The following is a 15,011-nucleotide window of genomic DNA, read 5'->3' on the forward strand; positions in this document are numbered from 1 at the left end:
GATGATATTTTCAGGGACTTGTTGACAGGATTATTTTTGTGCAGTTTTTCTTCTTTTCGAAACACCAAATAAATACCACAAAATAACTTTAAAAGTGTCCAAAAGTGCCATCTCATGGATGTTTACAAGATGAATGTGTATCTGAAATGTATAATAAAATGTACCCTAAGCAACTTGTTACAAATTAGCAAAAATATAGACAGCGTCCTCTAGTGGATTTGTCATTTGAAACCAGCAACAAAACATATCCGGAGCAACATATTTTACGTTTTGTGAAAATATGTCCTAGAGCATGGCTTGATGAATATACATTTAAATCTATATATTTTAGTTTGTTAACAATCAGAACTGTTTTCAAAGATTAAATGTACATCAAAGTGCCTCGAAACCCAGAGTCATAATTAAAACGAAGCTGTTTTGTGAAACAACTGTGATTAGCTAGTTAATTTCTCCAATGATGCGTTGTGGAAATAAATTCCTTTATTTAAACTTTAAAGTATATTTTAGAAATGCTACTTATAAAATTGCATATGTAGATGTAATTTAGTCCAACTTAAGAGGGCCCAAAAGTTCTCTTAATCTCAACTAATGAAATATAAAATGCAAATGCAAGCATATGAAAAAATTTTATTAAATTTGTACTTAAGTATATTTATTTAAAATAGATTAATTCTGTAATAACTGCTTTTTTTATAGCACGCTTAAGTGTGTTTAAGTGTAGAAAGAAAAAAGAATGCTAATCATTTGCTGACACAACTGCAGTTGGGCTCTTAAATTCTGTGTTACCATCTACAGCTGGACTTATGCTGCAATGCAATGCAACACTCCTGCAATTTCTGGGGACTAATTTTAGAGACCACTGGCACTGTTACATGCTGCAAAGGGGCATAATTGGCCTCTTGGACATCTCTAAAAATTTCTTGTTCTGACTGGTCGAGTCTCAAATGCCAAGGAAGGTCATCTCATTTTCTTTTCAACATGCTTGTACAATAATGTGATTAAAAATTCAGTGAACATATTCAGCGTTTCTTTTAATAAGATGATCAAAGCTTCTGCTTATTAGTTTGTAAGACTTCATTCTGTATGAGGGAACTAAGGATGGTAAAATATCTCAAGGATATACAGTGGGTGGAGGCAAATGCATTGGTTTTATAAAGCCACATTTTTCTTTCTGAGAACCAAGCCACCAGGACAGCATGAGCAAAGGTCAATCCAAAGATTTTATGTGAGAAAAAGACTCCCAGTGTATACGGTACACAAGACCCCCAAAAAAGACCCCTAAAAGCTAAACTAAACAAACTCAAGAAAGATGGAGCCATACAGTAATTACCCATTTAAAGCTCACATGTGAAAATCACAAAGATGTTTCTGAAGAAATAACAATTCGAAAAGGCAAAAATCCCTTTCGCATTGGAAGTGACAGCTCCCTGTTGTCTATCTAAACACACCCACCGAAGAGCAAAGAGTCACAGGACAGGGTCAAGGGTCATGGAGTTAACCTTTTGAAGACATTTATCAATCCTCCACAAACAAATAAGCACAAAAACCTGTTGACAACAATTCAGAAACATTATAAATGAAATGCTGAGAAATGAAGCACATCTACTGCTAGCAGTTGGTATGTTTCTGTTTATGGCACAAAGGGAAAATATAACAAGAACCTGCTTCTACACTCTCAGAAATAAATGTACGCAAGCTGTCACTGGGGTGGTACCTTTTCAAAAGATACAAATTTGTACTTAAAGGGTCCATATTGGTACCTCAAACATATATTAATTAATTTATTAATTCATTTTCTTTTTGGCTTAGTCCCTTTTCTAATCTAGGGTCGCCACAGCGTAATGAACCACTAACTTATCTAGCATATGTTTTACACAGCGGATGCCCTTCCAGCTGCAACTCATCACTGGGAAACATCCATACACACACATACACTACAGTCAATTTAGCTTACCCAATTCACCTATACAGCATGTCTTTGGACTTGTGGGGGAAAATCTGAGCACCCGGAGGGAACCCACGCGAAGATGGGGAGAACATCAACTCCACACAGAAATGCCAACTGACCCAGCCCAGCTCGAACCAGCAACCTTCTTGTTGTTAGGCGATTGTCCTACCCACTGCACCACCGTGCTGCCACGTATATATTAGTACCTAAAAAATTTAGCTTTTTAGATACCAATATGTACCCTTCAGATATTAATATGGACCTTTTAGTTACAAATTTGAATCATTTGAAAAGGTACCACCCCAGTGACAACATGCGTTTCTTTATTTCTGAGAGTGTAGCATACCAGTCTGCCCACTTTCATTAAATACGGTTAAGAGCCGTGTCACCATGTGTACTTTTCAAAAAATTCTGAATCGGATCAGCAGTTAAAAACCCAATTACACTGCTAAAGCTGGCAATTTACACGTACAGAACAGTTAAAATTACACATGGCACATGTACTTTTCTAAAAACAAAGCTGAACCTTAAAATTATAAATGGCACGTTAACCTTAAAGTATATATATAAATGGCATGCAAAACTTTTATTAAGTTGACATGCCCTGTGGTGTGACATGCTATACTATTTAAAATGTGATTTTTGAAACTACATATAAATTGTACAATCAAAAATGTATTTGTGACAGGAGCATTTAAAATATATAATATGAAAGGATTAAAGTGTCTGTATAATGCATTTACAAATGCTAATTTTCATAGCAGTCATTCTGTCTGTTTTTATAAATCTGTACCAACAAAATTGACACGTCATATTAACATTCCAAGCTTCTTTTGAGATTTTATATTTAAGCTTTGAATGTCTCTTATCATATTTATTAAGTCATAGGCCCACAGGGAATCTGCGCGTGCAGATTTCCGCAGATTTTTAGCCAAATAAAGTGGATTTAATTGGATTTGCATAGTAAACATTAAATACAAAGTTAAAAGGTTTTATTTTTAGGTTTTTAGTTATGATACTCCCAAAATCGTTCAGCATAAATCTGCAGATTTTTAACAAAATTCAGTGCTGAAATATAACAAAATGTCCGCAGATTCTGTCTGGTCCTAGTCATTGCTCTAAAAATATTATCTTTTTTGTAATATAGCCTATAACTGTGTGCAAGTTAATAATCACCCCTGATGTTCCACACTTCCCTTTTTCCAGTTTTATCACAGTAAAAATGTTGTTTTGAAAGACATGTCTGAAGAAAAGTTATCTTTTTGCTATCAGAAAAGTATGTGGTTGTTAGCAGAAAATTGCTAAGCAACAAAGGCATTCAATACACAGGGAAAGGTAGCAAACACTCAAATGCAAGAGGTCGATTTGACCGTTATGGTAGATATACTCAGAACTCTTTTGTGTCATTTTAGAAAAATAATAATGTAAGAATGAAATATATACACATTTAGGAAAAGCAGGGTATTATTATAAGGGTTTTATTTTAACAAGTCATTCAATTACACAGTTTAAAATGGTCAAAATGACTGCCTCTGTAGTTCTAGTGTTAATCAATGTAAACTTTCATAAGGTAAGTAGTGTATGGAAATATATATTTTATAATGAATTGCAGATTTAAAATACATACAATATACAGGCTGGGCCATTTATATGGATACACCTTAATAAAATGGAAATGGTTGGTGATATTAACGAACTGTTTGTGTCAAATTAGCATATTAGTTTGGGATCTGTAGAGTTGCGCATCGATGGATTTGCTCTTCAGTTTTTGCACTCTCAATAGTGATTATTAAACCACACTGAACTGAGCTAAACTGAACTGAACTTAAACACTGAAAACTGAACAGACACGGATTCAATTTACTATGATTTTTCATGAAGCTGCTTTGACACAATCTACATTGTAAAAGCGCTATACAAATAAAGGTGAATTGAATTGAATAGTATATGTGAGGGGTCTCATAAAAGAATAAAGTTACATTAAAACCAAGGCCACCATTGTTTTTTTTTTGTTTGTTTGTTTGTTTTTTGGTGAAATTTCCAAATGTCACATGACCCTCTTCCTATTGAAAAAACAAAAGTTGGATCCAAGATGGCGACTTCAAAATGGCCACCATGGCCACCACCCATCTTGAAAGGTTTGCCCCCTCACATATACTAATGTGCCACAAACAGGACGTAAATATCACCAACCATTCCTATTTTATTAAGGTGTATCCATATAAATGGCCCACCTTGTACAATAAGGTTTCATAGTTTCACAGGTTGTAAACCTTTTATTCATTAAACACCCCATATAAACCCCAAGCACCAAGTACTACATTCAATATACTTACACGGTATTTTGCGTGTTGCATATTTGGTTGATACCGTTCTTTATACTTATACTATACATACAGAAAAGTACACCATTATTTGGCGGTACTTTGCGGGTTGTAAAATAAAGCGTTACCATAAATGTTTTATGTTGTCGACATTACACTGTAAAAAATGCTAGGTTCCACACAATTCCTTCATGTTGTCTCAACACAAATTGATTAAGCTAACGTAACACTTAAAAAAATTGTCCCAATGAAATCTCAAAAATTGTGTTGATTCAGCTTATAAGTAGTTTGAACGAGCAAAAAATAAAATTTTTGAGTGTATGATGAGACAAAACATTTGTTCTACTACAACTTACGAAGTGAAATCACTGAAGACAACAACTTACTGAAGCAGTAAAATCAGTCTTACATGCATCATATCCATACCTTATTCTTTATGATGAGAGAATTGAGAGAATAAATTGAAATCTTCAAACTAAAGCAAACAGACTCTTATAAAAGAGTTGTTTTGTAATATTGAGAATTGCATAGCTGCAGAGAAAATAGCATTGGTGAAAAAGAAAATTGTGACAAAAAGAGGCAGGCTTCGTCCTCTTCACTGCGCATCTCCAAACCCATTTTCAATGAAAGATCTGTTTGTCTCAAGCGAGCATTTACAATATTCTCCTGGAGCATCAGCATTCATGAAGTCGTTACAGTGTCAATTACAAGCGACTTAAGATATTTGCGGCTGCCAAGAGCTCATGGGAGATTGTATTAGAACAATGAGCGTGAGAGGAGAAAATTGGTTGCGGTTTTATCTAGTGTCAAGTCAGTAATGATATATGGCTTGACTTTGGATGATCGGGATGCTGGCCAGTAGCTCATAAATAAGATGCTGTTGTGCCCATGGATCAGAAAAGTGGGCTGAGCAGAGAATCGCATGCAAACCGCAGTTAACAGAGGATAATGTTCACAGTGCAGTTTCAACGAGGCGGACAAGCCTCGCAAAACGCCACCCATACTACAAACACAGAGAGTGATCACAGGAAAACATGGCCTGAGACAATGACTGACAGAAAAAGCAACACTTCTTCTATTGTGCAAAACTTGAGCTGCAATTTGTCAGCACTGATTCGCAAAACTTCACGTGGGTTGCTATGGTTGCTTTTGGAAATGGGTGTCAGGCGCTAGAGTTAATGGGAGTTTAAAAATGAATTATGGCAGGGAATTTGATGAAGGCGCTATTGAAAACTGTGTTGTGGGAGTACCAAACATCAGGGAGTGATAAATTTCGTGACACATTTTCACATGAGCAGGCTCACTTTACCGTGCGCTGATTGCGTTCCATTTAGAAGGAAATGGTTTTTAAAAAGCTCCCAGTGAAGGACGAAAAGACTTGCTCTGTAATTGAAAAATCCACGTCTCTTTCGCCAGGAATTTTGAAAGGTTGATCCAGTTGGACTGTAACAAATGTCACCAGTAAGTATCATTATGTCCTTTACAGCTGGAGAAAACAGCCGCAGTCTTTCTTTGGACTTCCCTTTTGGACATGTTTTATTCCCGCTTCTTATGCTCCAATTAATTGGGTTAAAAATGGAAGGGCGTAATATCCATTGGCACACAGACATATGCATTGTTAAAATCGGTTTGTGCATCTGAGACAGCATAGCCATGGAGATGAGGTTGTACTTTCCTCTTGAAATTAGTTCTTTGACACTTCATTGGTTAACATTTAGAACACAAGGAGAATGGATTAGTTTTTAAATTAAAAGAAAAGTTCTAGCCAACTTTCCAGACCTAAAGGCTGGAATACAATACAAGAAATTTGCAGTTTTATTTTTTCCTGATCCAGTCTGCAGATTTTTTGCAGACGGAGAAAATCAAGCTATGTGATTTTTTTTAAACTGATTTCAGTGTTGCACATGCCTGAGCTTGTTGTGTTCTGAAAGTCTGCGTATCCTCAGTTTATTATAACCACATTTTCCTATCATTGGCACAGTATTGATCATGTGAATTGCTTTATATTTATATATGTTTGCAGTGAAGTATACAGTGCATACGGAAAGTATTCATAGCGCTTAATTTTTTCCACATATTTTTATGTTACAGCCTTATTCCAATATAGATTAAATTCATTTATTTCCTCAAAATTCTACACACAATACCCCATAATGACAATGTGAAAAATCACATGTACGTAAGTATTCACATAAGTATAAAAATACATAAGTATTTTTGCCCATTCCTCTTTGCAGTACCTCTCAAGCTCTATCAGGTTAAATGGGAAGCGACGGTGTGCAGACATTTTCAGATCTCTCCAGAGATGTTCAATAGGATTTCGGTCTGGGCTCTGGCTGGGTCACTCAAGGACATTCACAGAGTTGTTGTGACGCCACTCCATTGATATTTTGGCGGTGTGCTTTGGGTCATTGTCCTGCTGGAAGATGAACCCCAAATCCCAGTCTGAGGTAAAGATCATTCTGAAGCAGGTTTTCATTCAGGATGTCTCTGAACATTGCTGCATTCATCTTTCCCTCTATCCTGACTAGTCTTCCAGTTTCCTGCTGCTGAAAAACATCCTCACAGCATGATGCTGCCACCACCATGCTTCACTGTAGGGATGGTATTAGCCTGGTGATGAGTGGTGCCTGGTTTTCTCCAAACATAACACCTGGCATTCACTCCAAAGAGTTCAATTTTAGTCTAATCAGACCAATTTAGTTTCTTATGGTCTGAAAGTCCTTCAGATGCCTTTTGGCAAATTCCAGACAGAGAGTGGCTTCCGTCTGGTTATTCTACCATGCAGGTCTGATTGGGGGATTGCTGCAGAGATGGTTCTTCTGTAAAGTTCTCCTCTCTCCACAGAAGAATGCTGGAGCTCAGACAGAGTGACCATCGGGTTATTGATCACCACCCTGACTAAGGCCCATCTCCCCCAGACAATCCTATCCCAGAGTTCTACAGACAATTCCTTTGTCTTGATGCTTGGTTTGTGCTTTGACATGCACTGTCAACCCTGGGACTTTGTATAGACAGGTGTATGCCTTTTCAAATCATGTCCAATCAACTGAATTTACCACTGGTGAACTCCAATTAAATTGCTGAAACATCTCAAGAATGATCAGTGGAAACAGAATGTACCTGAGCGCAATTTAGAGCTTCACGGCAAAGGCTGTGAATACTTATGCACATGTGATTTTTCAGGTTTTTTATTTTTAATGAATTTGTAACAATTAAAAAAAATCTTTTTACACATTTTCATTATGGGGTATTGTGTGTTGAATTTTTGTGGAAATAAACATTAAAAAATGTGGAAAAAGTGAAGCGCTATGAATACTTTCCGGATGCACTGTATAATATTTTGCTCTAACCAAGTTGTCTTCCATTTTTGAGGTTTATATAAAAAAAAACAGCCAAGTTTTAATGAGTTGTAGACCACAGTATCAGCAGATATGGGCAGTATTTATGATACATGTATTTCAAATACAAAATAGTATTTTGTCCTTTGTATTTGATAAGTCTGATAAAAATGGCTTAATATTTTGTATCAAAAAGCTTTAGTGTCTTGTATTTTGTAGATCAAAATACCATAAAATAACTAGCAAAAAGTCTACAGTACATCATAACATTTTAAAAATTAGTCCTCTGATTGGTACTGTCGCAGTTATTTGCCTAAGCTTGAGATCAGAACAGAAAAGGTAATTTTAAGAATGATTGGACTATGGATGGAAATTATGCTCAAAGAAAGTAACAGACAAATGGAGAGAGTATATTCAGGAGCAAGTCAACAATCATTGAAAATAGCTACTGAGCAATGCTAAGTCCAGAAATATATAATGGCTGTATCGTATCCAACTCAACATCTTTGCTTAAAAAATGAAATGAGAATAAAATCTCAGTCCTGAAGAATAGAATATCATCAGGGCTTTCAGAATATCATCAGTCTCAGTGCTGCATGTGGAAATACAAATGTAAAATGAACTGAAAGAATCTTGGAAAAATGAATATTCTGTACAAATAATGGATGGATTGTAATTTGTAACTCAGCACAAGTTACCTTTGGATTACAAATCCAACTCACTAACCATTAGGCCACATCTTTCCCCTATAGGTGAACAAAGCAGCAGAGAAAAGTTGTTGCTATCAAACATTGTTTACTTCCCTAAGTCTCTTTAATGGTGAAGGGATTGATCCAATAGACCTATTGATGGAAGGTTTGCGAATAAAAATTTCATGCTCCATTTTCAAAGTACTTGGTAGTATTAAAAAAAAACAAAAATATAGTATTTTTTTTGATACATTTATGGATGCTGTAGTTTGTAGTTTATTTTGATGCACTTAAAATTGATGTATTTGGTATTTTATTTTGAAATACATTTGAAATTTTTTTTGCCCAATCCTGAGTATCAGAAAAAATAACGTCAAGTTCCAGAACATGTTCCAATAAATGGAGGTAAGTTTGATCAAACTTTGATAGGAGCACCCATGTCTTTAGTCTGAGCTGTACCACAACAAGGTACATTTTCTAGTCTTGTGGAAGATATCTGATCTCTCGTGAGATCTTGTGTTACATCTTTATCATTTCTCACATGTGTTTAGATGTGAAAGACATTTTGTGGACCAGACAGAGTTGTCATGCAATTATTCCTATAGTAAGGCCTGTGGCATGTAACCTCCTGATGCTGATCCACTGTGAACACAGTAGCAACTAAATGTAACCTCAAATATACATGCGGTCTGAAAACAATGGTGAACCAACAACTGTGAAAAGCATGTGGTGTGAACTCAGCACAAGGTTCCAGAGAGATCTGGTATAAACTCAATACCAAAAATACACTGCAGATGACAAATCCATAGGTTTAATAGAATTGAAAAAAATGTATACAGCAACCTGTTTGCTGAATAAAATGCAATGTTTGACCAATGAAATAGGAGAATCAACACACCACTGCAATTTATAGTTTATCAGTGTTCTTAAACTAATCATGATTAACAGTATTTATACTACAACAAAACTCAACATACATAGACCTTAGAACTGTTAAAAATAGCATAAAATAATTTATGCGTTCTGTAAAAAAAGTCTAATTTGACTGATACACTGCAACACTTTTATTCATTTAATATTATTATTATTGCATCATTTGTAATCTATAAAAAATAAAGCATCCATGTTCCCAATATCACATATATAAGAATATATTTCAACAAGTATATTATATATTTTAATCAATATTTCCATATTTGTGCATCCATAAAAACAACTGCTCTGGAAGAAATAAAAAGGCTGAAATCACAAAGCACCATATTTAACTCTCTTTGTCATTCTGTGTGTTGAGCCCCGTCCTTTTCATAATGTTCTGGATGTTGATGGGCCCTGTGGGAACTCTATTCAGCTGCAGGCAAGTCCAATCCACACTCAATAGAGAGGAGGGGCGGCACACGGACGTGTCCTAATCACCACTGCGATGACACCACACAGCGAGCGGTGCTTCAGTCATTTACAGCCCCACATCTGTCTTGTTCTGCCCAATTTACTCACACAATTTCAATGAGACACTGATGCCGGTATTCATCAATATGTTTTGAGGTATCTGCGGACCCAGTTTGTTTTCATTGGCTCCCTCGCCTTCCCAGTGCAATGAATCAATCAACATACAAAATCCTAGTCGTGCAGTCGCACGCAACATAAAAGACACCGCGGGTTTGACAAGAACAACCGGTGGCTTGAAAAATGGCTACAGACGAATAAATAACTCATGTGTATTGTAATTATGGGGAAATATGATTGGCCTGTGGCCAGACAGTTTTATGTTATACTTGTTTACCAAAATTTGCATATTACACGCATCTTCCCAGAACGCGCCTGATTAATGTTGACTGATAATTGGCTTCATATTATGGGTTCATTTGCATAGACAATAAAAAACAGGCCATATGCTGAAATGCAAACAGAAATTAGGACTTCAAAACCTTCAAACAACAGTGAAAAATATGGAAAGTAAACGAAGTAGTCATCACCATAAAATAAACTCCGACAGGCTGTGGATAAATAATGCAATAAATAATTATCATATGTTATATGTGATGCTTTAATGCTTCCTGTGAAATATATCATTTGGACTGATAAATGGAGGCATTATGCAGTCAAGTATATGAAACTGTAAAACTGACCATTGTCCCAATTCCTACAGTACATAGGGGAGAGCGGGGCACAAAGTAACACTTTTTGGTTTTGGCCAAATAATGAACAAAGTAATGGGGTTAGACAAACCATTTTTTTTTTTTTTACTAACAACACACAGGCCTCTCCTACAAACAAGCGCTGGTTGTATGATCGCCGGACCTATGGTTTCTGTGCATAGTTGCCGGAAGTGCCAGGAGGAAAAATGTTACTATTTATCCCACCTGCGGGGCAAGTTGTAACAGAAAGAGGGTTAGTTGTAACACATGCCTAAACAAACCTGAAGTCAAATTTCACACAATTAATTTAAATTCAGTTTACTTTAAATAGTATATTTACTCAGATTTTAAATCAGTACTTAATTTTATTTGATATTTTTAGGTCAATTGTGTTTATTACTTAACTTAAGATTTATTTGCATTATTATCCATTACTATACAATGCATTTATTTGCATTATTAATGCATTTTTTTTCTATTAAAAACTTAAATGTCACTTTAAGCTGTATAGAAGTGTATGAAAAAATATCTAGTCAAATATTATTTACTGTCATCATGGCAAAGATCAAATAAATCAGTTATTAGAAATGAGATATTAAAACTATTATGTTTTAAAAATCTTCTCTCTGTTAAACAGAAATTGGGAAAAAAATAAGCAGAGGGGCTAATAATTCAGGGGTCTAATAATTCTGACTTCAACTGTACTCCACCCTCAAACCTTTATACCTTTTCTTTTTTTTCCCCCAATACAAAATATGATATTTTAAACATTGTTGGAATCCGGTAACAAAAACTATAGATGTCAATGGTTACTGGTTTCTGACATATTGCTAGATATCTTTTTTTGTGTGTTTAACAGAAGAAATAAATGAAAACAGAACTTGTGTGACAAGTGAATTTTTCTTTATATGTCAGCTATCCCTTTAATAATGTATTTATTTTTGTGATTTATTTTATTATTTTTACAGAAATGCATACCACAGTTGTACTGTGGTATATTTTCCCAATAAAAAAAGCTTCATCTTTTTTTCTTTGTAATCAAAGAAAAGTTGAGGGAGTATTTGTATTTGTATATTTTACAAGCAACAATGGGCAAACATACTGGTGAAGAAATATTTGAGAGTGAAACACTAAAATCACATTCATTATTCAGCTAAGATTGAATTATTAACGCTGTAAATCTGTCTAAATCATCTTTTTTTGAAGCAAGGCTACTTTTCTAGTTGAATGAACTTCTGGATCTGCATGAATGATGTAATTCCTGTGGGTGATGTTTGCTCCGACCTCTTTCTGGTATACTTGTCAAAAAACATACAGGGTTACCGATGTTAAAATCTCACTGTACTGTAAATAAAGAGGTTTACCCAGACAAGGTTAGTGGGTTATTTGGCTATTCTAATATGTCTCAGATTGCAGTGTTTGTATATCACTAAAATAACTAACTTTATATTAAAACTAAGGAAAACTTTTCATTAAAACTAAGGAAAACAAATGCACAAAAAGAGAGGATGTGAATTGCTTTGTGTGAAGGTGTAATTTGTAAGGGTGTGTTCACAAATGGCAGGTTTGGTTCAATTCATTCAAATTCTTCTGTGATTGTACTCTGTAAGTACAGTTCATTTGAATTAGCATAAACACTGAACCTGATTCGCCAAACACATGCTCTCAGGCATCTGAAACCAGGTCTTTGCATGTATGATGGAGGAATAATTGTCACTCTTGAATATTTTACACATTAGTGTTATACCAAGCCCTTATAATAACCAAGCATGTCCTACCTCTGTTTTCTCTTGACTTTCAGAATCCCTCAACTCCACACCTTTAAACCCAATTTCTACTTAAAGGGCCCCTCTTTCAGTTCAAGTCTACTTCAGAATCCTTTCAAAAAATGCTAGCTGATGGGTGTGGAGCTCTGTGAGCAGAGGGAGGAGTGGGCGTGGCCAGCAGAGCAAGGGAAAAAAAGGGGAGCGAACAACTGTCAGTTTACAACTGTCAGGCTTACAGAATGGGACACAAACCATGAGCAGATGCATAATTTTATAGTTTACAAGGTTAAAATGCAAAGATATAAACAGTAATTTAATGCCCTGCTATATATGTTATTCGCAATTTCATATAGACATAACCAAATTTTGTTATATCATTATAAAGATAATCATGTTTATATAAACATTATAAATAAGGAGGACTCTCTCTCAATTCCCGGGTCTGAATGCAGACACAGTGGATAGCATTGCAGTGCATCCATTTCATCCATTAGCCCTGCCGGTAATCTGGAGGATTTTAAACACAGCAGCTCGGATATAGGCAATGTGTCTGAATGGTAATGAACTAAACTGATAAAAGACAAAGTTCTCCATTGTTCAATTCTCATACAGCTCTCCCGACAAAAAATGCTTGCTGCAAACCAACAGCTTTGCTGTATCGGCCCAGACAGCATCACGGGGAAAAACATGCAATAAACGCTGTGGATCATGGAAACAAACACATTCGACTCGTGCCATCACTCAACTAGCGGATCTGCGCTATGTTACTGATTTTAATCTTCCCCCAAAAATGCCCAGAAACTGAAATTAGCTAACAAAAGCTCAAAACTGTCCAGTTTTCCCCACAATTTAAGCTGACAGGTGCTAACACTGTCTTAAATGATGCTCAGCACACACAAATCTGTTCAAATTTTGCTGTTGTATCTGTTGAAATACTTGCTCTGTTAAAAACCATTTGGGAAATATCTGAACAAGAAAAAATATTCACATGAGGGCGATTCATTTTGACTTCAGCTGTATAAGTTGAAGTCAGAAATATAAGCCCCTCTTTGAATTTTATTTCCTTTTTTAAATATTTCCCAAATGATGTTTTACAGAGCAAGGACATTTTCACAGTATGTCTGATAATATTTTTTCTTCTGGAGAAAGTCTTATTTGTTTTATTTCGGCTAGAATAAAAGCAGTTTTTTTAACCAAAATTATTAGCCCCTTTAAGCTATTTTTTTTTTCGATAGTCTACAGAACAAACCATTGTTGTACAATAACTTGCCTAATTACCCTAACTTGCCTAATTAACCTAATTAAGCCATTAAATGTCCCTTTAAGCTGTATAGAAGTGTCTTGAAAAATATCTAGTAATATTACTGTTACTGTCATCATGGCAAAGATAAAATAAATCAGTTATTAGAAATGAGTTATTAAAACTATTATGTTTAGAAATGTGTTGAAAAAAATCTTCTCTCCGTTAAACAGAAGTTAGGGAAAAAAATAAACAGAGGGGCTAATAATTCAGGGGGGCTAAATATTACTATATACTTAAATCAGAGGGACTTCAACTGAATACGTAAAATGAAAAGTAACTAGTAACTATTTACTTGAGTAATTTTTTCATCAGATACTTTTTTTTTACTTTTACTCGAGTAACTTTTAAGATTGTTACTTGAGCATAGATTTTGGATTCTCTACCTACCTCTGTCAACAGTTCACTAGCTTATTGTGGACTTTTTCAAAGCTATTTCATTTAGATTTCCTATAAACCTCTCCCTTTAATTATGCTTTTTGTCCAAGTTTTTTTAGCATGTTGCAAATGAAATAATATGGAAAAATGGTTTATATATGTATGTACAATTTATTGGGTCAATATTAACATTGGAAATCTCTTTTATGTACTTTTTTGTACTCTTCTTTGTACTTACACCACAACGTTTTTTGAAATTGGGGTTGTACAACACATTATTTCAATGTATGAAAGAACACAAAGCAAGAGAAAGGTGAGACCAGAAAAGAAATGAAAATGCGTAGAATGCCAAAGTACACGTATGAAAATCTGTGTAAAAATACAAAGAGCACTTTGTGGCTTTAATTAAAGCAGAATTTCCATTTATGAGTTAAAGAAACCTTCAACTTAAAGAAGTGCTGAAGAAGAACAACAACAAACCAAATTTCCAGCTTGAGTGCCACAACACATCCACATGACCTCTTAAGTGAGCAGCAGTTGTGCAGTATTCACTGCTGGACAAACCTAAGAGCACCCATGTGTTTTTGACCAAGTGTGACTCCATACAGCTGCCCATCCCATAGCAGAACACCACACAACTGACCGCAAGAATGAAACCATGCTCCCTCCATGACCAAAACTCAGCATGTGGAGCAGGCTGGAATTCAGTGGTGCAAGTAACAAAAAAGAAAACAATAAAAAGAAGGAAAACAGTCACAAACTTCACCATCCTGGAGGCTGTTTTATAGAGTGTGTGGCAAATTAGCACCAAATTGACAGGAAAGAAAGCTCCTAATTGGTGTAGAATAGTAAAAGCTGTGAGAGTTGCTGTGGTTTTGTCTGACTTGTTAGACAGAGAGAGGCCAGAGAGGGCAGGAATGAGTTAATGTTACAGTGGTGTGGTACCGCATGGCTCCACACCAAATGAAATATCAACAGCATGTCCCAGAGTGCTGAGCGAAGAGCGCGAGACAGGAAAAGAGCTAGAGAAGAGAGAAAGACGTAGGAAAACAGAAAATGGAGCAGTGGGATGGAAAAAGAAAACAGAGGGAAGCAGAGAGACAGCACACAAGATGATTGGAGTGTGGGGT

At 35.5% G+C, this 15,011-nt stretch overlaps 1 protein-coding gene across 1 annotated transcript in view; it reads right to left on the reverse strand.

Moving 5' to 3' along the window:
* Positions 1 to 15,011, reverse strand: part of raraa (retinoic acid receptor, alpha a) — a 348,397-nt gene that overhangs the window by 307,425 nt on the left and 25,961 nt on the right. The gene's annotated exons all lie outside the window — the stretch shown is intronic.

The sequence above is a fragment of the Danio aesculapii genome, chromosome 12 (assembly GCF_903798145.1).
Source record: "Danio aesculapii chromosome 12, fDanAes4.1, whole genome shotgun sequence".
In the NCBI taxonomy this organism is placed as follows: Eukaryota; Metazoa; Chordata; class Actinopteri; order Cypriniformes; family Danionidae; genus Danio; species Danio aesculapii.